Source organism: Cuculus canorus, chromosome 3, assembly GCF_017976375.1.
Source record: "Cuculus canorus isolate bCucCan1 chromosome 3, bCucCan1.pri, whole genome shotgun sequence".
Taxonomy (NCBI): Eukaryota; Metazoa; Chordata; class Aves; order Cuculiformes; family Cuculidae; genus Cuculus; species Cuculus canorus.
Window position 1 is genome coordinate 34,327,661 of NC_071403.1, and position 26,339 is coordinate 34,353,999.

At 39.8% G+C, this 26,339-nt stretch overlaps 1 protein-coding gene across 6 annotated transcripts in view; it reads right to left on the reverse strand.

The window, feature by feature from the left end:
* The window catches only part of HS3ST5 (heparan sulfate-glucosamine 3-sulfotransferase 5), a 203,316-nt gene extending 179,552 nt beyond the window's left edge, over positions 1 to 23,764 (reverse strand). For 4 of the 6 annotated variants that reach the window (XM_054063397.1, XM_054063396.1, XM_054063391.1 and 1 more), the window contains exon 1: positions 23,424 to 23,570. The gene's annotated coding sequence lies outside the window, so the exon portion shown is untranslated. Of the gene's footprint in view, positions 1 to 18,428; positions 18,623 to 23,423; positions 23,571 to 23,687 lie in introns of those variants that run through there. The other 2 variants (XM_054063393.1, XM_054063394.1) reach the window with 2 other exon arrangements.
* Between the last annotated feature and the right edge of the window lie 2,575 nt (positions 23,765 to 26,339).

A 26,339-nucleotide genomic window follows, 5' to 3' on the forward strand; every position in this document is an offset into this window, starting at 1 on the left:
AGCTGTGCTTTTCAATAGAAAGGAAAGTGTGTACAACACCCCATCTCCCTCCAAGTCCAGACTGTCACTTAACAACCCATGGCACATCTGTGTTCAAGTACTCTGATTGCTCCTGACCTTGCAGGGGTCAGTATGATCACCAGAATCTTAAATCCATCTTGGTTCATCTTCAAGAGCTAACATTGCTATCTTACTGTAACATATATACAACCCAGGTCTCATTTAAATCTTGGTCATTTATGAAGTTGAATTTACCATGAAAAATCTGATATACTGCAACAGATAAGCATTGCCCTGAATAGCCAACCATAGTTTCTTGTGACATAGTTCTACAATTATTTCTGCCCAAATTTGAAAAGGCTCCATAACATTAAACTGTAATAAGAAATGCAGTCTTTTCTGAATTGTGACATCCACGTGATACTGTATTTGCTACGAGCCTAAAAAAAGAACAATCTTTTCATTTGAAATTTTAGAGAAACTATGCAGAACATTAATTAACCAACCTCTTCAGGTTTTATGAAAATTAATAACTGCATTAGTGACTTTGGCAAATTACAACAATGAACACTGGAAAAAGCCAATGAGAAAATCAGGATTTCTGTCTTCAAAATAAGGCCTTGCCGGCATGAAGTAAATGAGGCATAAGTTCACTCTGTAAACAATAAAAAAGTATTGAAATGGTGCTCATGAGAGAGTCCATTCTAATCATCATACCAAGTAAGTCAAGATTCCTTTGGAAAAAGTACTATGCACTCATGTAATTGAAGTCTGAATCATAATGCATCCATGTAAGAGAGCTGAAAGAGAAGTTCCCTGGTTGCGACGTTTCCTAGCATTTGAGCTAATTAATTTCAAAATTAACTTCAAAATTAATTTCAAAATTAATTTGAGCTCTTAATTTCAAAATCTTCCTAGCATTTTTAAGCGTTTGCCATTAGTTCTATGGCTGCTTAGTTGCTTACAGCTTGTTTAAAAGGCATGTTAGTGGTTTGACATCATAATTCCTGATTTTGGCTTCTTTTGGTTTTGGATGACTAAATAAGGTTTCTCAAACTGCACAACTGAAAGCAGTAGCTATTTTTGAAATCTGTTCTCCTTTTATACAGACAAGCTGTTAGTGCAACCAACAATTATATACATTTCCCATCATTGTAAGATTATGTAAGATTACACAATACAAAAAGGATTATTAAAAGAGACAAAATTAGTATACTAATGATTCAATTTGACAGTTTCATTATGTATAATGTAGATAAAACTGCTAGAAACTTTTAAATTACTCCTGCCATGGCCTGCACAAGACTGCTAAACCAACCTGCAATACACTAGCTTATGTTCTTTTGTAATATATTTATCATAAAGGTGCATATGTAAGCAGCCATATATTTTTCCTTTTATACCGAATGTTCAGGACAGTATTTTGATCTAATTATATTTCACCTAATTATAGTTCATCATGGTTAAAATATCAGATTTAATGGTATGTCACGGATTAACAGAATAATTTGATTTTTACACTGCTAATTAGAATGTACATTTACATGATTATGGAAAGTTATATATGAATTACAAAATTATAACTTAATGTTTAAAAAAAGTCTTCTGCAGAGGAACTGTAGACAAATTAAATTATTAAAAATATGTTTAGATATTTAAAGTCAACTAATGGGTTTCTTGGGGAACTATGCTCTACTATAGACATTACATAAGTGAAAAACTAGTTTATAAGAAATTATTTGCTCATGTGTAACAAATTCAAACATAAACTTGGAACACCCCAAGGATTTTCTAGCTAATTAGCTTTCTCGTCTTTCTCTCCCGGTGTACATCCACTGCCACTGAGGCAGGAATCTCCTCCATCCCCTGGGAGCACTCACACTGCAGTCTAGGAAGAAGGAGGAACAGGGGGGTCTCGATATGTGCAAGACAAACCTGCTTCCAAACCTGTGGCGCAAAACCACATGTCTCATCACACCGTCATCTTAGAGGTGTGGAATAACTGGCAAGGACTCCACAGCTAAAGGAAAGCGATTTCTTAGGGCAGACAAACAAACAACGCCATTCCGATCTAGAAAGAAGATGCTAATAACTATGGAAATGCACTATTCTGGCCTGCTTCATACTCATAGCAGATGAATTTATGGTGTATAGTCAGCTGAGAATGTTGAGCTGCAGAGGCAAGTTATTCTGTGATGTAGGGCTAGATGATGTGCTGTTCTGCATTCACATCTGCTCTAAATACATGGCTAGGAGATGATTTTTCACCTCTAAATTCTGAGGTGGAAAAATTATCAGATCCCCTAGTTTAAATACAGCTAGTATACGCTCTCTCTGCCAGAAAGACTGAGTATGTCAACAACATAATGGTGACAGTCACTTTGCAGACTGCAATTGGTCATAGGGGCAGTGGCATATGACACTACAAACTGTTCAGGAATGTGCAAAGTGACAAAGAGATCCTGCATTCATCTGTAGGGACAAGAAGGGATTTCATTCCTTCCTAGTGACGTAACTATAAGCCCTGTTTGCAGACTCGGTACAGGAAGCAAGAAGGTCTAGCAATTATTACAGTGGGCAAGGAAGACCAGTAAAGGAAAGAAAGTATATTCCATGCATTTTTTTTAAAGGCTTGGCAGGTTAAGCTTCCATGGTGAATGAGCAGCCTGCTGTCACGTGGGAATGCCACAGTGTGTAGTTGACTGTGAGAAACATTCATTGTGGGGATGGTTTGAATTTGGATCATTTTAGAGTACTTTATCACATCACAAAAGCAATTTCCTGTCTTTTCATCCTTCTTATTTTTTCCTTCACAAACTCAAGCACCAACTTACTATGCAAACCTATTTCCTGCCAGGATTTAACAGGAATATCAATTTCTTGTGCACAATTGCATAAGAGTTACAAATATGCGAAGGAAACTAAAGTCCAAAGTTTTGCAAAGCAAGAAAGGATTCAGAAGGCTGTCAGGCCATTTTCTGAGTTTAAGACCTCAGAATACCAACCTAGGATATATGACATCTTCTCAATCTTCTCAAAAGATTGAGAAACATATTAAGTTTCCTTCATTAAGTTCATTTATTTCCTTTTCCTTCTTTTTTTTTTTTTGTTTAAGAAAGAATAAAGAAATGCAGAATATTTCCTATTTATATTCAATCTTAATAGCAAGAAAAAGTCACTTCCATTATGCTGATATGCTTTTATTTCTTCTTCTATTGCACTGGACTGCTCTGAATTCCTCCAGGGAAAGAAGACTCAAGCAAAAGCAAGATAAAAACTTAACACACTAAAAAATTTGGAGGCATTTGGTTTAAGTCTTCATAGTATAAAATTAGAGTTCTTTAAGTAGTGCCTGTTCAAACACACTATCACTCTGAGAAAGCTTGGCATTATATTACACTTTCAGAAAACCTAAGCTGATAGAAAAACAAGCTACAGGTGGAAAATATGTAAATAAGACTTTTCATCATGTAGTGTCTGAACCACATATCAAAGCATGGATAGGACTAATTAGCTACTAAGGCAGCTGTTGAAAATTGGTTGTACCTGGGAATCTCAAAGGGATGTCTACACTGCAATCATGCTGAGAGCACAGCTCATGTCACGCTGGTTCATGTACAGGAGAGCTGCCACCGCAGAGAGCCTGCTGTCTTCCCATCTTTATACGCAAGGTGGGACCTGACTCAGATCACAGACATTGGGTAGAATGGGCATAGAGAAGCCTGTTATCGAAGTTTGTTGTAATTACTTGTATGTGGGATATTAGAGTCTCGAGCAGGATTCACTGGTTAGTTTTACATTAAAACTCCTTCCCCTTTACTTCACAGGTTCTCTTGAGAAGGAAGTGAAAATTACTCAGCTATCACTGGCAGACTACAAATCTGATATTTTTTTCTATGTGTCTCTTAGCCTGGCCCCGGACTGTGCTTGGAAAATGACACTTAGTCAATTAATACCTACAGGTCCAGCTAGCCACATAAGCCAACTTTAAACCAAAAGACTTACTAACGGTTCTTTATGTTGACACTCTATTCTTTTACCAGCTCCTCCCAACATCTTCAGAGCATTTCCACCATACATGTTCACATTTATGCCAAAGATAAGGATGTCTACCACATGCCTTCCCTGCCCAACCATGATCATTTCTCTGCTGATGCAGGACACCCTTTTCCACACACTGCAGCTGCAGTGGTCATCCTGCTGCTCTACAGAGGTTGGCAGAAGGGATGAGATTGTGCCCTGGGCACCTGAGGGTTTAGATGTTGTGCAAACACACACAGACTAGCACGTTTGAGAAGAAAAGAACGAGTAAGAAATTATGTGTTTGAAGTGGTGTTGGAAGATAAGTGTACACATATGGATACACTTTTTTTGCTTAAGTCCTTAAGGACAGTGAACACAGGCATGGCTCACTGCTCAGTACATGCTTTGTCTCATGCACCACTCATAAGTGTGACAACAGGGCTCAGCATGGATGGACACACCTCTAAGTCACAAGTATGAACATTATTGTAGTTATGCTCCACCACACAGGCTTCACTTTTCAAAGTAATCAAACTTAAAACCTTATAATACGAGATCAGATTCTTCCAAAAACTTATAAAGAAGCCTATACATCTTGCCCTAGACTTTACCTAAAAATGGAATTACTGTTACTAATGCTGGAGAAGCCTTAATTAACTTCTTATAGAAAAGATTAAATCTGTACATCTCACCGTCCTCTAAAGGCATGGCAAAGGTTCTATGTTTAGCAATAGCACTGCTCTGAACATGGAACCATGCTCCTCTTACCATGCTAGCAATGGAATATGCAGCGTTCCCTCTTTTACCCACTCTCTAACAAGCAAATACTGTGAAGTACCCAACTTTAACAGAATGGTAAACAGTTAGTTCTCTTATGTTAGATGCAGGAAATACCTGAAGAGTCTTTAGGTTGGATATGTTAAAGGCTATTTTTCCCCCCATGTTTTACTTTAAAATATCTTTTAAATTTTATTTGAAAGAATATCCTGGAAAGCAAGTTCCTTATTTTGGAAATCATTACAACTTGGTCTAATCATGGCATAATGTCCAATAAGAGTAATTTGTTCCAGCCGTTGGTCAGATATTCAACCGGTAGATGTGTGAGCTAAGTGGTGAGTGTATTTTATGAAGTAGTGTCTGTTTTATCAGATACAAGCCTGTGATTTCACTCATAATAAAAAATCACAAGAGCTGTTGATCATTTCCAGTAAGGACAACTCCCTCCTAGTAGTGTAGTGCCCTTTTTCACTGAGTATTTGAACATTTCAATCCCATTTGGTATCTCATGTCTCCTTAAATTATTGGGAGTAGCACATTTCAAGAACCAAAAATGCACAGATATATAAAAGTGAGGAAAATAAATTCACTACCTGAGCTAGATAAAAACCTAATTTGCTCAAATGTACATTCTACAGGAATGTACAAAGTAACGAGTTTTAATCATAGAAAAGTCTAAAGAAATTATTCTAATTTATACGCTGGAAGTACTTAAAGATATAGTTTTTAAACCTAGTATTAAGTATCAAAGTAGCAGTAGTTGAATATCTTTTCAAAACTGAATCCACGTAGAAGTATAATATATACCTGTGAATGAATTGATTTACATATGTAAAGAAAGGAAAAGACTGGAAGATGTGGCTAAGTATTTATTCTCATGTAAGAGTGCTCACACTGGCAGAGCCCATAGATGGGCTCCTATGAAAAACAGATGTGATAATTTTTTGAATACATGATCAGTTAAAAACTAAGAGCTGCTATTTTCATAAGTTCACAGGGAAGAAGAGTACCTTGTGCAGAGGCAGTGTGGAGAGTCTCACCTTTTCCCCTGCTTTGTTACTGCACTGAATGTTGCAATAGCATTTGGTAAACTGTGCAAAACTGAACTAAAATATAAAGCTTATGATAAAAAAGAAGTAGTCCTGGAGTATGACAGAGAAATCAATTCTAATGGTTTCTGCAATCATTTTTGAATGTATTTTGTTAATTAATTCTCTACTTATTTATCTGAAATGAAAGCAATGAAGACTATTTTTTTAGGAATAACTCCTTAGCTCATATATTATTTAGCCATAGATGTAGTTTCTGAAAAAAACCCCCAGTGAGTGTACTAGAGAAATATCCTGGGTATGAAAGCAATTCAGAGATGACACCAGAAGTCACACCATGATTTTATGAATTTCTATTGCCAGGGAAATTATTTGAATGATGGGATACAGATTATTTTCAGAATCTCTCCTTATTTAAATTATCGCTATGTCTTATTTCTTCAGTAAGTCTCCTATAGCACAAGAATTCTTTCTCAATTAACTGCAAAAAAATATGGGACTGCTTAGTTTTGTAGCAGGACTCAGGCAGCCAGAAATGCCAGAATTCTTGCACATCACAAAGGCAAATTCAGACCCAGAGCAGATACAAAGAGCTTTGCAATATGACTGCTCACACCTAAAATTAGACTATGTCAAGTAGTAAAACCCAAGTGCCGATCACTCCCTCTGCAGAAAAAGACCTAATCTTAAGTCTTTTTTTTTTAAAAAAAAAGGGGTTTTTTTGTTATAGTCACAGCTACAGATTTAGCTTTCTTTGGTGGGTTATTATTGGGTTTTGGTTATTTTCAGATTTTGTGCTTTTATTTAAAAACAAAAGATAGCACCCTTTGCAGAAGCACCAGAGAAATGCTAGTGCCAGGTTCCAATAAAAACTGAAACATGCTGACACAGATTCTAAGGTCAGGAGGAAACAACACAATAATTAAGTTTAACCTTTTTCAAACTGAAGGCACAGAAAATTAGGAGGCAATACTTTCAAGAAAAGTTACTTTTACTAACTTCAAATTTTTTCATGAAAGCTTTAATTTTCTCTCACTGAATGGACTTAGTAGGATTTTCTTCCAAGGTTATCTGGTGACCTTTTCTAAAGAGACACATGAGAGGAAGGTAACAAGAGAAAAAAAAAAGATTCCTTAGTTTGAAATATGCTGACTGTGTATTACGCAGTGTCACTTAACTGCCTTTCTTAGACATAGACTCTCTTGTTTCCTGTGAGCAATCCACAGAATAGCTTTCTTCTTCAACGAAAAGAAGAAGCAGCTTTTTTTGTATCAACAGATGAGAAGGCTTACGTACCCTACAACTTTTTTGTCTCAGTTTTCACCAACAACTGCTGTCTTCACCCCTCCTGGGTGAAAACACAACAAGATGGGAAGCAGGGGAGTAAAGCCCCTCCCAGTATAGGGGAGCATCAGGTTTGTGACCACCTGAGGAAGCTGAACATATTTAAGTCTATGGGACCTGATGGGATGCATCCCAGAGTCCTGAGGGAATTGCCTGATGTGATTGCCAAGCCACCCTCCACAATATTTGAAAAGTCATGGCAGTCAGGAGAAGTCTCTGGTGACTGGAAGAAGGGTAACATCGTGTTCATTTTTAAAAAGGGTAGAAAAGATGACTCTGAGAACTACCAACCCGTCAGCCTCACCTCGATGCCTGGGAAGGTCACGGAACAGATCCTCCTAGGAGATATGCTAAAACACATGGAGGACAGAGAGGTGATTAGTAGTAGCCAGCATGGCTTCACCAGGGGCAAGTCCCGTCGGACCAACTTAGCGGCTTTCTATGATGGGATAACCACATCAGTGGATATGGGAAAACCAGATGTGGTCTGTGTGGACTTCGGTAAAGCTGACACGACCTCCCACAACATCCTTCTCTCTAAATTGGAGAGAGATGGATTTGATGGTTGGACTGGTCGGTGGATAAGAAATTGGTTGGACAGTCACATCCAGAGAGTAGTGGTCAATGGCTCAAAGTCCAGATGGAGATCCGTGACAAGTGGTGTCCCTCAGGGGTCTGTACTGGGATGAATGCTGTTTAATATCTTCATCAATGATATGGACAGAGAGACTGAGTGCACCCTCAGCAAGTTTGCAGATGACACCAAGCTGAGTGGTGCAGTTGCCACACCAGAAAGATGGGATGTCATCCAGAGGGACCTGGACAAACTGGAGAAATGGGCCTGTGTTAATCTCATGAGGTTCACCAAAGCCAAGTGCAAGGTCCTACATCTGGGTCAGGGCAATCTGCGCTTTCAATACAGGATGGGAGCTGACGTGATTGAAAGCAGCCCTGCAGAGAAGGACTTGGGGGTGCTGATTGATGAGAAGCTCAATATCAGCCGTCAATGTGCACTTGCAGCCCAGAGGGCCACTGTATCCTGGCCTGCATCAAAAGAAGCATGGCCAGCAGATTGAGGAGCTGATTCTGCCCCCCTACTCCACTCTTGTGAGACCCCACCTGGAGTACTGTGTCCAGTTCTGGAATCCTCAACATAAGAACAATACGGAACTACTGGAAAGGGTCCAGAGGAGGGTTACAAAGACGATCAGAGGGCTGGAGCACTTGCCATACGAGGACAGGCTGAGAGACTTGGAGTTGTTCAGCCTGGAACAGAGAAGGCTCCAAGAAGAACTTATAGCGACCTCCCGGTACCCGAAGGGGGTGTACAAGAAAGCTGGAGAGGGACTTATAACAAAGGCATATAGTGGTAGGACTAGGGGGAATGTCTATAAATTGGAGAGGGGCAGATTTAGACTAGTTATAACGAGGAATTTCTTCATAATGAGAGTGGTGAGGCACTGGCACAGGCTGCCCGGGGAAGCTGTGGATGTCCCCCCATATCAGGCTCCATGTAAAGGGATTAATCTTTTTCCAGCAGTTTTGCATGAGTAACCAAGATATTTGTTAACTGTACAGTCATTTTTTATTGCAAAGCTGCCACATACTACCTAGGTAGGAGCTTTGAACTGTGTCTCCCAGAGACAGTGCTGGATGTTTTTTTTGCCCAAGGGGAGACATATATTAATTCAGGAACAAGTTACATGTACCATAGATCTAGCTTATCTGTCATTCTCTTATTTTCAGCTAGTAAAGCAACTGCAAGGCTCCAAATAGTTATAACTCTTCATAAGCAACAGTCACGTCACTGTGCATTCTCCCTGTCTGCTTACATGTGCAAGAGCTATACACTTTATACCAGGTGACATATAAAGTTCGAGAGGACTTGAGTTAATTAAAAAAGGTAGCCAGGATTTCTTAGATTTGTAATGAAATATTTTGAGTGACGAAGCAAAATTATTCTGCATAAATCCGAAGAACTCCATATAAATGAACTTAATTGATAATATTTATTGACAGAAGAGTAGTAAAATCTCATTAATATTTGCAAATTTCAATTACAGAGAGGGCATGAGCATGTTAAGTAGTCACAGTTTTCCATTAGGATTGGAACAAACACTGATTTATTAATCCGTCATCTAATTTTGAAAGAGGTGAAAGTGTGATGCTACTGAGAATGATATATGATAAAGTAAATTATTTTTGCATAGATGTAATGTTGTTATTCCTATGACATTGAAATTCTGTGTCAAACTCTGAGAGAGAGGAAAGGATAAGAAAGCATAGGTCATTCTTCATATAACTGAAGACTTGAGATGGATCACTTAGCATGATGAAAGCAAGTAATACAGTATTTAGCTATTCAAGACCCGAATCTGTTGGGCAACAACCCCAATTGCAGTTCACAAAAAGATGGATAATTGTACGTGTATTTCCCACAAGTAAGAAAATAGGCAATGAAATGCCATTTAGATTCTTTTACTTTCAGCAAAGATATCCCCAAATGAAAAAATGAACAGCTAGTCAAGCAGAACAGCTTGACAGGAGAACTCTTGACATACCTTTATGACTTCCATACAACTGTGTTCTCATATATATTAACAGAGAAGTTTGTATAATGAAATAATGGATTATTTGTGGAATTGTATAACCTTTTTTTTTTCCCTTCTGTTTCATTTTGCAAATAATATAAAGCACTATCAAATAATATAAAGCACTATCATTACTTTCTTATTTGGAGCATATTTGTATCAAAAGGCTCCTGTGGAGAATCAGAATCATTGTCTACCTCAACAGACAACCAAAAAAAAAAAGTCACCCAGTCCCTAAGAAGGCAATGATTTTAGACCAAGACAGGGATAAAATAAGCCCTCTGAAGCAAACTCTGCCCTCCTTCTACTCAAAAGAGAAGAACTGGTGTATTATGCATCACACATCTAGCACAAAAGCAACCATTCAGCCCCAGAAATAATAGCTTGCAGATGTCACTGCCAGGCACAGTTTGGTGTCAATCTAAAAATAAGACACACGATCTTAGACAGAGCCGGAGAAGCATTCTAGAAGCTCTGCTAACTGACAAAGGACTGAACACATGTTGATGTTAATAAACCTTTTCAACACAGGGTAGATGAGCAGTTGCTAAACCTTCTTCCTAGAGCTTGCTGGAGCACTTAGAATCTAAGACTGTGGATTATCTGGGAAGCCAAAGTGTATCTTTTTTTGTCCCAGTCCAGGCACCTGGCATACTGCAACATTTCACTGTAGCAGCCATTGTAGGCTTTTTACTTCATTTTGCTCCTGAAAACACAACAGGGAAACATCTGTTTTGGCATTCTTCATTAGATGTAATAAAAAAAAAAAGTTGGAACCACAGCCTCATCACCTATCATGGAAGATGTCACTCTGTCTCATCAGGGTGCACAGTGTGAATGGATCTGGACTCACAGGTCCTTGGAGAGCAGATGAATATGTTTGGTGGCAGCTGGTAGAACAAGGAATATATTGAACTCATCCTTCCTTTCCTTCTGGCTCAAAAAGGCCTCCTCCCAAAGGAGAAGAGCTCCAGTCAAGCTGAGTAAAAAGATGTGCTGTGAAATGGGAACTGATTTCAGCTTTCCAAAATTTGATTTCAGTACAGAGAAGGTTAGATCTAGCATGCCTCGAAGTCTGTTAGCAAGAAAGTGTTCAGATAAACCAGAAAGGTACACTTGCTCAAGGCCTTGCTGGAAACTACCTCTGGGTAGCCCTTCTCCCTAATGATCCAGCAAAACAGATGGCTAATGGGTTGCAGTCCCTGCCTAGAAGCAGCAGGGTTTATTTTGTGCCTGAAAGCTGGTCCCACTTCATGGCTGGATGCCCACTGCAATCTGCAGTTTAAAAAGAGTCTGAGGGCGAGGGAAAGGCTGAACCAGAGAAGGTGATATGGGACCAGAAGAGGAGCCTAAAGGGATGCGCTGGACAAGCAAGGATCACTGGGTTCATTTCTGCAATAGAAGATGCCACAGCAGCAGAAGCAGCAGCTGTAAAGCGCAGGCTGGGTGGTATGAGGATCACTGCATGATGAGAATCAGTAAGAGTGCAAGTAGAGCATCAGGAGAAGCAACAAATATTGGATAAGCTACATGTGAAATGCTTATATAAATCAGAAACTACTTTCTCAAGACAAAGATGTAGTCATTGTGGTTTTTCTTTGTATATATGTAACAAAAAGGATAAAGGAATGCTTCTGTTTGGAAAAATAGACCTGGGTCCATCACCTCACCTAAATCTACATTATAAAAAGATCATCTTCTATATACGTTTCAAAATAATCCTACACATTTGAGTAGGCAACCACCTGCAAAACCAAAAATGAAGAACAGTTAATTCAGATGCAAATATAACTATTACAGTAATGCAGAACAGAACTCATATAGTTAGCAATCTATGGGCCAGATCTCCAATAATGGGAACTAAAATAGCTGCTGGTATCTGTAAATTCAGAGATTCTTACTCTGCATTTTTACAAAGTTCAGCCTGCATACCAGTGTGCTATTAACTGAACTGAGCTTAAAATTCTGTGTGCACTCTTAAAGATAATTTTTGAAAAGCATGGCCTTTTGAGGATAGTTATTTAAAATTCAGAAGGCTGCCCAGAATATCAGAGTAAGTTCAGCATTAGTGTAATTTTTCAACCTGACCCCAGAGGCCTACGAACTAAAATACCAGCAGATTAAAATGCCTTTTAAGAACCACACTGCACTAAGTGTGTGTATGACAGAGTTATACTTTGAGTTATAAGCAGACAGTGCAACTTCTGAGGCAGCAGCAGACATAGTTAGGCTAGAACAATTTCCCTATAGCGTGGGCCAAAAGCTAACAGACAGGGCTCCGTTACCATAACAGCACCTTCAAGGTTAGGTTTGGGGTCAGGTGTCAGAGTCAGGACTGCCGCCCACAGAAAGCAGGCAAAAGGAAAGTATATTTTTGGCCAGGGTAACAATTTCTTATTCATTGTTTATAGGAAGTCATTGGCACCAGTACCACATTGTCACCAAATGTGTCATGATCCTTCTCTCTGGATGTCTCAGCCTAACATCTGTTCAAAGTACCTTTATAACACAGGTTGAAACATTTAATAGATGCCACAAATGGCACTTATTGCCACAAATGACAATGTTTTGATATTGAGGCAGTCTGCAAAGAGATTTACAGAGCTAGGTTATAATTCGTTGATTTCCACACCCCCCCCCCCCAAAGAAACAGGCTGGATGGAAAAGTCTCACCTCTGAAAGAAAGACGCCCAAAGCAATGTCAAATTCATGGTAAACTCTGCATCTGCCCCAGGTCTGAGACTGGCTACTGTTTCACTATCCATCAGCAAGCATTTGGTAAAAATGCTTCTTCTGGCTGCATGACTTGTATTCATCAACTGAGATCTACCACACCCGCAGACCAAACTGAAGTAAGAGAAGAGATAATGGCAGAGGCACCAGAGGCATTATAGGATGCAAGGAGCAGGATGCTCTTTAGAAAATGAATTATGGTTGTAGTTAGCAGATGTGCTTCAGCCACACACCGAAGAAGATCCCGGCTGGCTATGAAGCTACTTATTAAACTGTTCCTTTTTAAATATCACTGATAAAGAAACTTTTTAGAACACACTTAGGTCCCCTTAATCGTTGCATCCCATACCTGGTGATAAAATGTATTTATATTTTGGTAAGATTGAGTACAATATATATTAAATAATACATCAAAAATCAGTATTTACTATTATAAATAATAATTCAGTGTCTCTCTCAGATTTTTATCAGGGCCTTTCAATATGTGTTACTATTCTATACGTAATTTTCACTCATGAAGAATTTTAGGGAACTCAGTGATTTCAATAGGAAAGCAAAGTAAGCGACTTGTATGTCATTCCAGATTCTAAATCAAAGCCGAGCTCAAAATCCCAGTACGCTTCATTAAGTTTCATTTTTCTACAAAATTTTTCACTTCTTTATTGGCCAAGCAAAATACCTCCTACAGAGTAATGAAACTTTGACTGCTGTCTAACAGATTCAGATCCATATTTTTGAAGGTTCTGTTCATCAGGTTTGTTATTTATGTACTTATGCTATAGTTAAATCAGACTCCTTGAAACTCCCCTGAGAGAGATCCCAAAAGCATCAGTTATAGGAAGGAGTGGCTAAAAGATCTGAGTTTGTTCTTGCTCCCAGTTTGAAACCACCAAAAGTATTACATCAATGCAGCTTGCCAGAGCCTTAACTGGAAGCATTGTCCAGAGAAGGTACTGGGATCTCATGACCTTTCCCCTGAGATTCAGTCTTACTGCACACACGGCATTTGGAGGCAATTATTTTACCACTGGGAGGAAAGTATCACCTCTCTGCTAGGCGACTTTCCCCCAAGAGCGCCGTATTTCATGTATGCAGCCCATGAACCACAAAACTGGTACTGAAGGGTACTTCACTCAAGTGAGAAGTAAAATCCCTCCTAGGCAATATTTACCCATGCCTAGATTCATTTTCACTATTTTCGATGTTGTGCTATCCTGCATTGGTGAAAGAATCATAGGACCTTGCAAAAGCTTACCAGTGAAAGAAGAAGAAAGAGTGGAGAAGATGACTTGTAGAAGTTGCAAAAGATGTAACAGTGATGTTGAATAACAAGAAATAAAAACCTGTGATAAGAACCACTATAAATTAATGTATTTTTTTCTCCACAACAAACTGAAATATTTTCTTTTATGCAATTAGTCCACTGTCATGTAATTACTTACTACAGTTTTATCCAACTATTCTGTGTAAGCATAATTTCGAATTAGCTGAGAATCCCTATATTTTAAAGCTTAGAGGAATTTGATTTCTGAGACACACCCTAAAGGTTATGATGGGTTTTTTTGGTGTTTTTTGCTGGCACACAGAATATGGAATATTCTACCAAATAAGGATTTTTGTCTCCACTTGCATTCTCTGGCAATGTAAAAATGCATCTTCAAGAAGTGCTTGTACCCTCACTTTTCTAAACCAGATTTTTTAATATTTTACAAACTTCTAACAACAAATGCATAAATAGATAATAGCTTTTCTGTAACAGTGATTTCTGGCTAAACTGACCCCAGCATCAATGAGAAACATAACTATAAATAATGAAAAGTATGCAGAAAAGTAGCTACCGTTTCCTAAACATTTTTCCATGTTTAAATTTTCCACTGCTTTCAGAACGTTATTGCATAGACCACAGCTAATGACTGCTGACAAACAAGTACTAAGCCCCTTATACACTATGTGTAAAAACATCATGCTGTGCTGTAGTAACACCACTTAAATCAGTAGAGTTCATTCCTAATGAGAGAAGTGAATAAACAACGTGTATGTATTTGGAGTCATACTGACCTAAATAACACTAAGACTAAATCCATGCAAGTGAATTAAATAGTGCTATGGCATGAATCCATGCCCTGGAACTATTCTTTTTTTCTAAAATACAGAATCTCAGGGCAGTCCCTGACACTCTTTTGATCTTGGCTACTTGACCAGCCATCTCCTAAGTGTTTCCTGGGCACAGCTAGGGCACTAACCCAGCTTGGATACCGTCCCCAAGAGGCAGATTAGCTGCAGCCCGTGCTCTGGGGGATAGGGGAGCTTAACCATATGGAAGTGGCCATGCTTAGCTGTCCTCCAGGCTAAAGGGAGGCCTTGCATCATCCAGCGTATTCGTAAAAGGAGCAGGCAAGGAGCAGAAATGCAGCTGTAGTAGAAATAATAATAATCTAAACAACAAACATTCCCAGTTAGTCTTCCAAGAGTAAACTTTCCTAATTAATTTCCCATAATTACTGGAATGAAAGAGACAAACCCTGACAAATCTTTTCTCCTGTGTCCACGGAGGATAAACAGAAGTGAGCCGCCAGCTTCTGCCTACCACAGCGCTGGGGATTTACACTGTATCTCCATGCTGTGCTTTCTATATTGATCCAGTGCACTGGTGCTGATACACATCCGAGTCCAGAGGCAAGCTGTCTCATCCATAAACAGTACTTACTGATACATGTCAAGTCACATAAACCACACACATTAAACTTAACTTCCTGAAACAGTAGACTAAATAAATTAGATTTCTTTCCAGCTGGCCAATAAATGTTTTTTAAACCTATATTCCAAGCCTAAATACAGTTTGGTCAGAAAGCATTTTCCTCTTAAAAAGACATATCTGATTTCCTACTTATTATTTTCTTAGTTATGGTGAAGAGACACTTTCTTTCCTCCTTCCTTCTGTAATCAACTGAAGTCTGCCTCAACGTATGAACTGTATTCAGGAATAAAATAATAAGCAGCCCTCCATTACTAAGTGCCTCTAAGAAAGTGTCTGGTTACCCTTCCAATAGCTTCCACTTTATGCACTAGACTACAACCATGATCTACCCAATGGTGTGTGCTCTAGAACCGGGCAAAATGTACTCTCCCCATCAGAAAAGATGCTTGGAGCTTTAGAAAAATTTTTTGGAAGTTGCAAAAGGAAGGTAAAAATTCTAACATTTAGATTACGGACCAATCAAGAGTCTTGGGTCAATATCTAGGGGACTTTTTTTTTCATTTTTAATTATTTTTCTTTGTTTTACCTAAAATCACCCTACAGATGAGAAGGAAAACGTAAAATATATTCAATTAAAATATGATCACAGTACACAGCAGATGTATGAAAACACGTCCTTTCTACAGACAGCTTTGGTTGCAAGGAACTTAGATATCTGGAAAACTTAATTTTCAAAGACATTTCAAGCAGCTTCAAGTTTTACATATAAGCTGACAGAACTATCTTAAAAATAAGATTTTTATGATAAAATTTTTTCATTAATTCTGAAGTGACATAAGAAATGTTTTCTTTATTTAATGCAAAATGTTTTCAAAGTGATGAATAATAAAAAGCCATTTAAAAGACATATTTACTTCTTGTAAAAGAGAAAATTGTTTGAAAGCTTAAAACTATTTGTATGCCTTTTTCTTTTTTTCCTCCTTTTCTCACTGAAATTCTCCCCCACTTGCCTGAGTAAGAAAAACAGACAAGGAAAATGATATACATATTTAAGAAACTTAGATGTAATTTGGTTCTGAAACAAACAAACCAAAAATTTCTATTTTCCTTTGTTACGGAGAAGGAAAGTTGACAAATCTGAATGATAGATCTTTTTTCAAATCCGTTTTTGTTAAAGAAAATAATTTCTGTTCAGGCATAATGCTGCTAAGCAAAGTTTCTGTCATGACATTCTCCTTTGTTGTTTCTTGCTCTTAAGTTGTGTGAAGCAGAGGTATATTAAAATGTCTCTTCACACACCTGCACCATAAATAGTTTCTTTGCTAGCCTCCAGGAGAGAAGCAAAGGTAGTTACAACGCTGTAGGTCTGATATATAAGGGAGGAAAGAGCTCTTGATTCATGTTACCTAGATCTACCTCATTAGCAGGCAGGGAGCAGTCCTGAAGGAACTGCTGGGAAAGCAACCACAGAAATGAAACACTTATTCCATGTTTTTAGGCAGACCTGAATGAAGAACTGGGTTCCCATTTTCTGCAGCTGGATAGTTCACCTTGCTGAAGTCTGTGTTGCTGACTATATCAGAAGGAAGTGAATTTCATTCTAAGGTCATTGAATCATGGAATATGGGATCTGAAAGAGGGGTTAGCAATGTCAATTGCAACTAGAATTGTCTGGCATATGCAAAGTGAGAACTTCTAATCCTAGAAGGAATTTTCACTAATTCTTCTCAAATGTTTTCTACCTCTGGGTGAAAACTCTATGTAGCTGGTAAAAAGCTTATAAATCATATTTTCCCTTTTGTAATTATTTACCAAAAAGATTATAATACATAATACTAGCCAGATTGTGCATCATCATTCAGGAATGTTGTTTTCCACCAGAAGACAAATAAAGACATGTTGTTTAACTGTACTGATAGAGTCTACACTGATAGACTTTTTTCCCACTGCAAATCTGTCTTACTTTACATTGTAGATCAATCCTTTTACAAGACACAGGAATGTGAAAGAAGGGCTTGCTGCCACCTCTGACATTATTGATACTTGTGAGGACATGCAACAGCCAATTAATTGAAATAATTTTCCCTAAATCTTACTTCTGATATCAGGCCAATGTTAGCTCCACTCAATTCAGTCAACTGACTTTCCAGGATCAAAATTTTATTCAAAAATGGTGTATCTATTTACCATATTAAACACAGTGCTGTATTAAGTATTCCTCTGCTCTACATTCATCGTCTGTATTCTTAAAGCTCCACAACACATCCACTGATAAACTCTTATGGTTCTTCAGTATAAGACTACAGTTACTTTTTCAAGTTTTAACATGAAGATCTTGACTGTTATGTTAAATGACACTAGACCATAACTGGCAAAATATCTTTCATATTCATGTTTTTCAGGACAAAATGTAAGATTGGTTTGCCACACTAAAGCGAAGATTCATTTTTTTTCCTCCTTTTTCAGGATTCAGTTACTTTTTTTTTTTTTTTTTTTTTTGACAGCAATGGCTATTGTTTATAGCCTTGAGTTTAAAACATGCTGCAGGAGAACCACTGGACCCTGCTGTTTTACCTTCAGGAAACAGTTTAACCACTCTCAGCTATTTATTGCATTGTCATATTTTCCTCTGTATCTTTATGGTCAGAAAGGAAGAACAACCAGCAAATCCCTGCTGGCGTGAGGAAATCAGACAGTAATAAAGTAAGGCATTACACAGATTTTTTTTATTTTTTTTTTAAAAAGTATGTATGTGCGCACACAGATAATAGTGTATACAAATACACATAAAATCTGTTAGGGCCATCTGGATTTCCAATATGGGCAATGGTTATTTTCTGGCTTTTGTCTTCTTTTGAAACTCCCATCCTATTACTACGTCAGCTTTAGTTACTTCTCCCATGTGCAAGACACGTTAGGTAACTCAACTTTCATAATTTTATTTTTAACCTCAGTTGCGTTTACTGTTATGCTTCACTTCTGTCTTAAGGATCTTTCATAAAATAGTACACTTTTTCCTCCCTGAAAAAGAAACCAGCAATACACTCCTTACATATTTTTACTTCATTTTGCTATGTCTCCACCGTTTTCAACATCTTTATAGGTTCATTTAGGCTTTTACCAAACTCGGTTGTGTCTGTATACCTGTAAAAAGTCATACCTTCAATAAACAATAGTATCTGGTAAGGAAAAAAAACCAAAACCAAACCAAACCTGTCTGCACAGAATCCAGGACGCAGTGTAAGTCCGTTCCCACTGATGTAAACTGACTTGTCTCTCAGGAGATGCCTGTTCTCTAATGCTGTCATCATAGTAGCAATGCCAGGTTGCAAAGGGAAGTTTTGATGCAAGTTGAAAGTCCATTAGCTAGTGCAGAAAGTTTACATGCTGCTGCGCAACTTAGGTACCTGTTGTAGAGGACAAATCCCTTATTTGCTGGCTCACTTAATTCTACACAGGATTAATCCATTAATATTAATATTGTCTTTACATACTTTTCAAGGAAAATAGCTTATATATAGAGAGAGATATTATAAATATATATAGAGAGATTATAAATCCTTCTACCAATCATTTTTGGTATTTGTAGACTTTTTTTTAAGCAATTTACGCTGTAATATAAAATCATGTCATCCCTTGGTAGACTCTGAATATGTGTCTGCTATAATACAGTCAAATAGTTTTATTTATGACAGTTCTTTGGAGACTCCAGCAACTGTGTGCAGTCAAGATTGTTCAAGCCATTATAATACAAGATTGTATTACAGTAATTTGAATGGATAAAAGTTCTCTCATCTCCAAAAGAGAAATGGATTGATAGACACTCTTCTGTAACAGATCAGGGCAAATGTCTTACATTAATCCCCAAGAGAGAGAGAGGTATTTTCTCAAGAAGCCCTGTTACAAGCAGCGAGATGCTAAAGGTGCTAGTGCATGAAAAGTACACAAATTACCTTTTTTTTTTTCGTAGTGTGACACATTCTGTATCAACTCATGCACCTTAGAAAATCTTAAAAATGTTTGTGGACATTTAACAGTTTAAATATGAGGGCAATCCTTCAATTTGCCTCCTTGAAAAATGGCTGTATCTTACAAAACTGTCTATTAAAATCTACCTTATGCAGTATTAGTTCCTGATATCATGTTTAGAGTTCACTTTGTGGCAGTCCTTCATTATAAACTTCATCCTTCACATCTTATCTACAAAAGATTAGAAATATCAAAGAGTGCAGCTGTGCAACTCTTTTTAAAACAGTTAATTGCTCGCAGTACTTCTAACGTATAAAAAACATTTTTTAAAAAGCTAGAAATATTTAAAGCTCTTCCCTTGGAAGTTAAAAATTAAAGTTGTCTGATGCTGACAATATTTCATAACCATGGATTTAAATACTTGAATAAACTTGGGAAAATTATTACTTTTCATGGTCATTGATCTCAAAAGCATCCTTGTTCAACAAAACAGGTGATTAGGTTCCTTTGAGGTCAGCACATGCTTAAAGACTAATATTTATTTAAGGGTTTTGCTGATGTGAATCTCTCTGCAATTACCATTTCATCTGATTGTGTTAATAATGCACAGTGATGCTTGTTTGTTCAGGAAGAAATTTTGTGCTTACAGGCTTGTAATACTTGAGAGACAGTTTGTGTGGAGTTAACATAGTATTTACGCAACAACACAGAAGGACTATTAAGTACTATTGCCGGGTTGGCCAAACCATGTGCATGAAGAATGTAGAAAAATACAATCTTAGTTGCAAATGTTGTCCAGACATTTTCCTCTCAAGGACTAAAAGTTGTGTTCTTGATTATTTTCTTAATTTGCATGCATTTGTATTTCGAACCCAAACAAAACTAAAGTAGTTTTTCTTGTATGTCCAACTTTATTTCATTTATCCGGGAGCATATTAATTTCAATCTGCATGCTTTTCTAGCAAAGATCATATTATCAAGGAAATGTCCCAATAGAAGTTAAGAGAAAACTCAACACACACACGCGTACATACACATACAAGTGCATGTGAACTTTCACCCGCAAAACCAAATCACAGTCGAGACTAGACATGGGCCAATAACTGATATTTTAAGATGCATGTGACACTCTTTCCTTGTTCTGTTGTACTGTATTTAGATATTGCATGGCTCTCCAGACACGCTATGCATAACTTTACATACCATCTGCCTTACATGCCAGGTTCCATATGTACAACGTATAACCTAAAACCAATATTTTGATTGATTTGAGCTACAGTGGAGGCTTTTGTTCTTAAATTGCTGGATAGAACAATATAATTGTAAATAAATTATCTGACGGATGCGTTCTAGTATTAACAATCAAATTTATTTTGAAGTTTTTAAAGGTGTAATAAGTACAAAATTCAGGTGACTTTTAACTATCCTACTAATATTGTTTCCTAGATTCAAATACTAAGAGACTTGTTAACGCTTGCTACCATTCACTTAACAATCATAGCAATACAATGGCGTAAACAGGTTTCAGAGTCAGGCAAGGGACAGCAAAAATAGTCTAGAGAGAGATTTACCTGAATAACTACGAACAGCACTTATTACTCAAAACAGGATGAGTTTTATAAAGACGCTATAGATGAGTAATGGATATTCAGAATCACATTGTGGAGATTCCCAATACTTCGCTATCTGACTTCTTTTAATTCTGTTTTAAATACTCAAATCTTATAAACTTTTCAGATACAGATAAGCCTAAAAACCCTAACTTTCTATTTCGGAGACGCTGTCCACAAGAACATCCATCTGAATTTCCATATGCACATATGAAGAATAAGTATTGAAACACCAAAAATGAAAAAAATACAGGATTTCAAAGAATGGGTCTCGAGACAAAAATGAAGATTTATGCAGATATATTTCCTTATATTTAGAACTGCTGACTCTCTTCATCCAAGCAAGCAAGGAGGATTAAGCATTACTTTGGACCTTAAGAAAAACACCATCACACCCCCCACTCAAAAAAAACCCCAAACACAGTCCAAAACTCTTAATATGAAAATAATCACCACATTTTTCACATTTGACTTGAAATGGAAGTATTACCAACAAAAATAGATCGTAGCATTACAATGTGTTAATAAACAGCAGATAAAGTGGAGAATACAGGAAGCAACATAGCAGCTAAAATAAATATTTTCTCCATGCACTGTGCCATAAAATGTTCACCCTTCACCTCCATATATGGCACACGATAAACGAAACATTTGAATTCACAGAGAAATTAGAAAGCAACCTGTAATATGGCATTTTAAGAAGGTTTCTGTCTTCCCTATGTAATTGCAAGGAGAGAAGAGATAATCAGTGAAGCATTTTTCCATTTTACAAGTTGGGTTTTTTTTTTTTTCATTGTATCATAAACATCTTAATCTGTTCATGGTTAAATAGCAGTGGCACACTGAGATCAATTCAATGACAACTCTACCAGATGCCTACAAATAAAGCTGAACAAGAGATACAGCACCTCAAACTTTTTTTTTCATACTTGCCTATTAATACAAACTTGTGCTTAGAAGGGAAAGATTATTATTGGACCATAATTGAGAAAGGCTATTTTCTTATCAATGTAATAGTTACATTCTTCATGGAGTATGGGCATAATTCTGACACTTGACAACCCGTTGATCACATGCAGCATTTTTGGGGTTCTTTTAACATTGAGATTTGAAAAAAAAATTACAAGCGTGTCTTCGCACTTTCTTTTAAGGCTTTGCTAGCAATTGAAAATGGTTAGTCAGGTTACAGGAATTAGACTACCTTTTGCCCTTTGAATATCAATATTTTTATCTGGTGTTTCATTACACATCTGACTGCTTCCAGTCTAAATACTGCATGGAGCAGAGAATGTTTTGTAAACCATAACTTCCATTTGCTAATGGATTTTTTTTTTTTTTTGCATAAAATCTGTTTGGTAGTCCATATGAATATGGGCATTTTAATTATTAATCAGAAGTGTTCTTTCATATTTGTATCTGTGTTGTGAAGGAGTTCTTAAAAACAGGATAAGAAACTGACATGTATTTAGATTTTTCTTCTCCCTTGAGGGAGGCTGTTCATGAGTTAAACGCTTATGCAACACCTTTCCTTACAAACTGCACTACATTTCACTTCTTACTTCAGCCTTTCTGGGCCTGATCCATAGGCCACTGAAGTCAACGGGAGCCCATCCAATTCTCTCAGTGGTCTTCCTCTAACTTTTTAGTGAGGAACAAAAAAGATATACAGCACCAGAAAAGTATAAGCTACTAACCCACTAATACTTTATGATGTCTGTGGGCAAAACAGTAGGATTTGGTCCATCTTGGTATCACACATGTCAAGAAATCATACTGATATTTCTCCACTGCGAAGTGGGAATGAAAATCTAGAAGACATATCTGACACAGTGCAGCTCTTTGGTTAAAAACCTCGCCTTTAGAAAGGAAGTTTCCTTTACACATCGCTCACTTTGCCACCTCTCATCCCTCTGTCCAGTCCCTTTCATTCAAAAAGTATTTGGTATTGGCCAGAGCCTTCTTTCTTTGAAGTAAATTGGGAGTTTTGCCTTTGGAGAGTCATCATACCCAGGATGCAAAATGCAATGGGAAAAGGTATCATCATCAAAATAGATATTGTAGAAATGAGACAAAATGTTTAAATGGTTTAGCAAAATCTACTTAAAAATCTCCATCAGCAGCCAGCTTTTATCTGTGTTTCCCACGAATGGCACCGGGCAGTCCAGGAGAACACAAAGCCCCTCGCCCGGTGTCCCCGACATTCGGCAGCGGGACTGGAACCCAAGCCCGAGCGGAGCGCGCAAACCCGAGCTGAGCAGAGACAGCCGCTCAATTCGACACCCAACATTTCTGCAAATATTAAGCCTTCCTGAAGGGACGAGCGCTTCGCACCGGTGCGCGCGGGGGCAGACGGCGGGACGGGGAGCTGCGGGCACCCTCTCCCGGCCGGGGCTCCGCTCTCCTCCCCGCGCAGCACCTCGGCGCTCCCCTCCGCAGGTGAGGCGCCCTCCGGAGCTCCCTCTCCGCTCTGGACGACGGCACCGCGGCTCCCTCAACAACCCCCTCCCGGGGATGTCCCCAGCAGAGGGGGACAGCAGCGGGGCGCAGTCCCCGTGGCGCGCAGGGGGCACCGTGCCCTTCGCTCCCCGGCCGCTCCCCACCTTCCCCGTGCCCGGAGCCCTGTACTCACCGCGGTGCCGCAGGCAGCGACCCGCAGCGCAGCCCGAGCGGTGCCCGCTGCGGTGCGCAGACCCTCGGCGCCCACATCCAAGCCCCGGCCGCACGGATAAAAGTCCTTCTGAGCAGCACGGGGCGAGCCCCGCCGCCTCCCGCCTCGGATCGCTGTCATCTCCCCTCCCCTCGCCTCCCCGCCCCCCCGCGGCAGCGCTATAAAGCGGTGCCCAACGCGTCAGATCACGCACAGCCAGAGGTGACGGTGCTCGCCGCTACTTACCGGGCATCCTTCAAGCGGCGGGCGGGAGCGAGGGAAGAGGAGAAGGAGGAGGAGAAACAGGGAGGGAGGGAGGGAGAGTGGGAGAGTGGGAAGGGTTTTTTTTCTGCCGGGCTGTGCGGCGCTGCGCTGCTCGGCAGCCTGGGCAAAGCGCGGCGTGTCAGCGAGTGAGTGCCTGGGCGCGCGTGTCTGTGTATGCGCCTGGCTGGGCTCGGGCACCGGGAGGCGGCGGGGAGCGGCGTGGGAATTCGGGGCGGGGGGGGGGGGGGGGGGGCACAGCGCGGACAGGTGCGGCCCCGCGCCCCCCCCAGGAGCCGCCGTGGAAGGGGCTGGGGGAGGCGCGCATCCTCCACGGTGGCACACGCACCGCGGGCGGGGGGAGGAGGGATTAAAAATAACGGTAATAAAAAAGACCAGTCCTCTGGAAAGAAAGGCGGGGGGGGGGAAAAAACAGCAAAACTCTGCCTCTACTTCCCGGGTAAGGTTTGAGCCCCCAGAGCTGCGGTCCCGCGGCAGCGGAGCGCCTGGAGCCGCCACCGCCGCGGTGCAGCACGGCAGCAGCTGCCGGGAGCGCCCAGCTGAGAGCCGGAGCTTCTCCTGAACGCAGGAGCCTCTCTCCCTCCTCTTCTTCCTTCCATCCCTCCCTTTTTCTCTCTCCCTTCATCTCTCCCTTCCCTCCCTCCTTCTCTCCCTCCATCTCCCCCCTCCCTCCCAGCCCAGTCGGGCGGGCGGTGCAGGCAGGTGCTGCCGAGGGAAGGGCAGGGCATTGCCCTCGGCGGGCGCTGCTCGGGATGCAGCCGCCGGGCTCCCCCAGGCACCGGGGCGGCGCTGGGATGCTGCCCCGGCCGGGGCGCGGCTGGACGGGTGGGGGGCAGTCGGCGGTCCCCGAGAGAAAAGGAACGAGGAGGCAGCGGACAGCGGTGCAGTGCCCCATCGCATACCTGCAAAGCCCCTTCCCGCGCTCGGCTCGCCTTCTGCCGGAGCGGAATGACCCGCTGGAGAGGACAGTGCATCATTAGTGCCTGGATTCGGGGGGGAAGCAGGCGGAGAAGGACGGGAGGGCATAATTGTAACAATCACACGGAAAGGGGGAAAAAAAAAAAAAAAAAAAAGGCAAAACAAAAAAGCAACACACAGGCTAGAAAAGCCAGTTCTCGGGAGAGAAATAAAAAATAGCCACAACCGCATCGAAAGTTGCTCGTGTTGTGATTTGCATTAGAACGCTGTCGCTGCTGCCTGTCTCCTCCAACAGGGTACCCGGGAAACGTGCAAGATGGGAGAGACGGAGCTATATACTTTTTCTGTGCTTTCGTTTCCTGACACCAGTTCTCTCTCAATCTCTCCCTCAAAAAGGAGCCCCAAAACCACCCAACCCCCAACCTCACCCCCTCTCCTCACCCCCACCCCCCTCGCCCTTGCTGGACAGGTGGTCCCAGGTGGTAGTTTCTGAGTTGCAAGTGGAGTTTGACGGGGATGGTGATACGTGTAGAGGACAGTCTGGAGCGCTCCCCCTGGATTTTGGGCTGTCGGGTTTTGGCATGGATGGAGGAGGAGGGAGAGGGCGCTCATGCACTCGCGGGGGACGGCCAGGTACTGCCATGCAAAGGACTTTGGAGATACCTGCTTCTCCTTGCTCCTCCCCCTGTGGAAGTCAAGATCAGTGATAAGTGGTGCTGTTTTCGGGAAAAAGATTGGATAAAACCTAACTTTTATTTGTCAACAGTTCGTGCCGTGATGAAAAAAAAATAAAATAGCACCGAACCTTAACCCAAGTTACGCAGTTAAATGCATGGAGCCCGAGGTAGCCTGGCTGTTCGCCAGACCGGTGATCCATTAACCTCTTTAGCTCGTTGTTGGCAGGCAACAATAGCACACAATAAAGTTCTTATGTTTTAAAGACAAGCCTTTTACTTTTCATAGGAAACTTCGCTCTCCTATGTTGCAATTAAAAAGGGTCTGTTGAAAAGTAAGAAGTAATATACTTCGGGTTTTTTTCCGCTATTTTGTGTTGATTTTATGAGTAAGAACATTGTGCTATGCTCAAGGTAATATGTACAAAGATGAACAACAGCATATGACAAATTCTTACTTTATAACAAGGATTTTGGATAATTTTACCTTCACCATTTAAATATGCATTATTTAGACTGTGTGTCATTTGAAGTTTTAGTTCCATTTCTTTTACAGAGAGGAACCAAGAAAAACTCAACATAATAAAACTGAGAGTATGAAAGTAGCCCGTATAGGGCCCCTTTTTCCTTCTGTATGTTATAAATGTAGATACTCATGTAGGTATATACCCTTTAATCCAAATATTTTCTGTCTGAAGTTCTATATTCATACATAAATGTGTGTACACATGTACATACTATATATATACACCCTCATTATATAAATAGCATTAAAAATTAGTACAGAAAATCAGTATAGGAAAGAAGCAAAACTAAAACCACAGCTCTCAACCCCCTGCTAAGTGCTATAAAAAAATGCTACCACTTCGAGGAGAAGTCATAGAATCACTGATACAGAAAGAAAATGCCTTGCACTTTATTTTTTACGCAAACAACCTAGTTAACAGAAATACATTTGTGGAAAAATTAAAGTACAATGTTTCCTGCTTTTTTTTTTTTTTTTTCATGTAGGACATTTTTACAT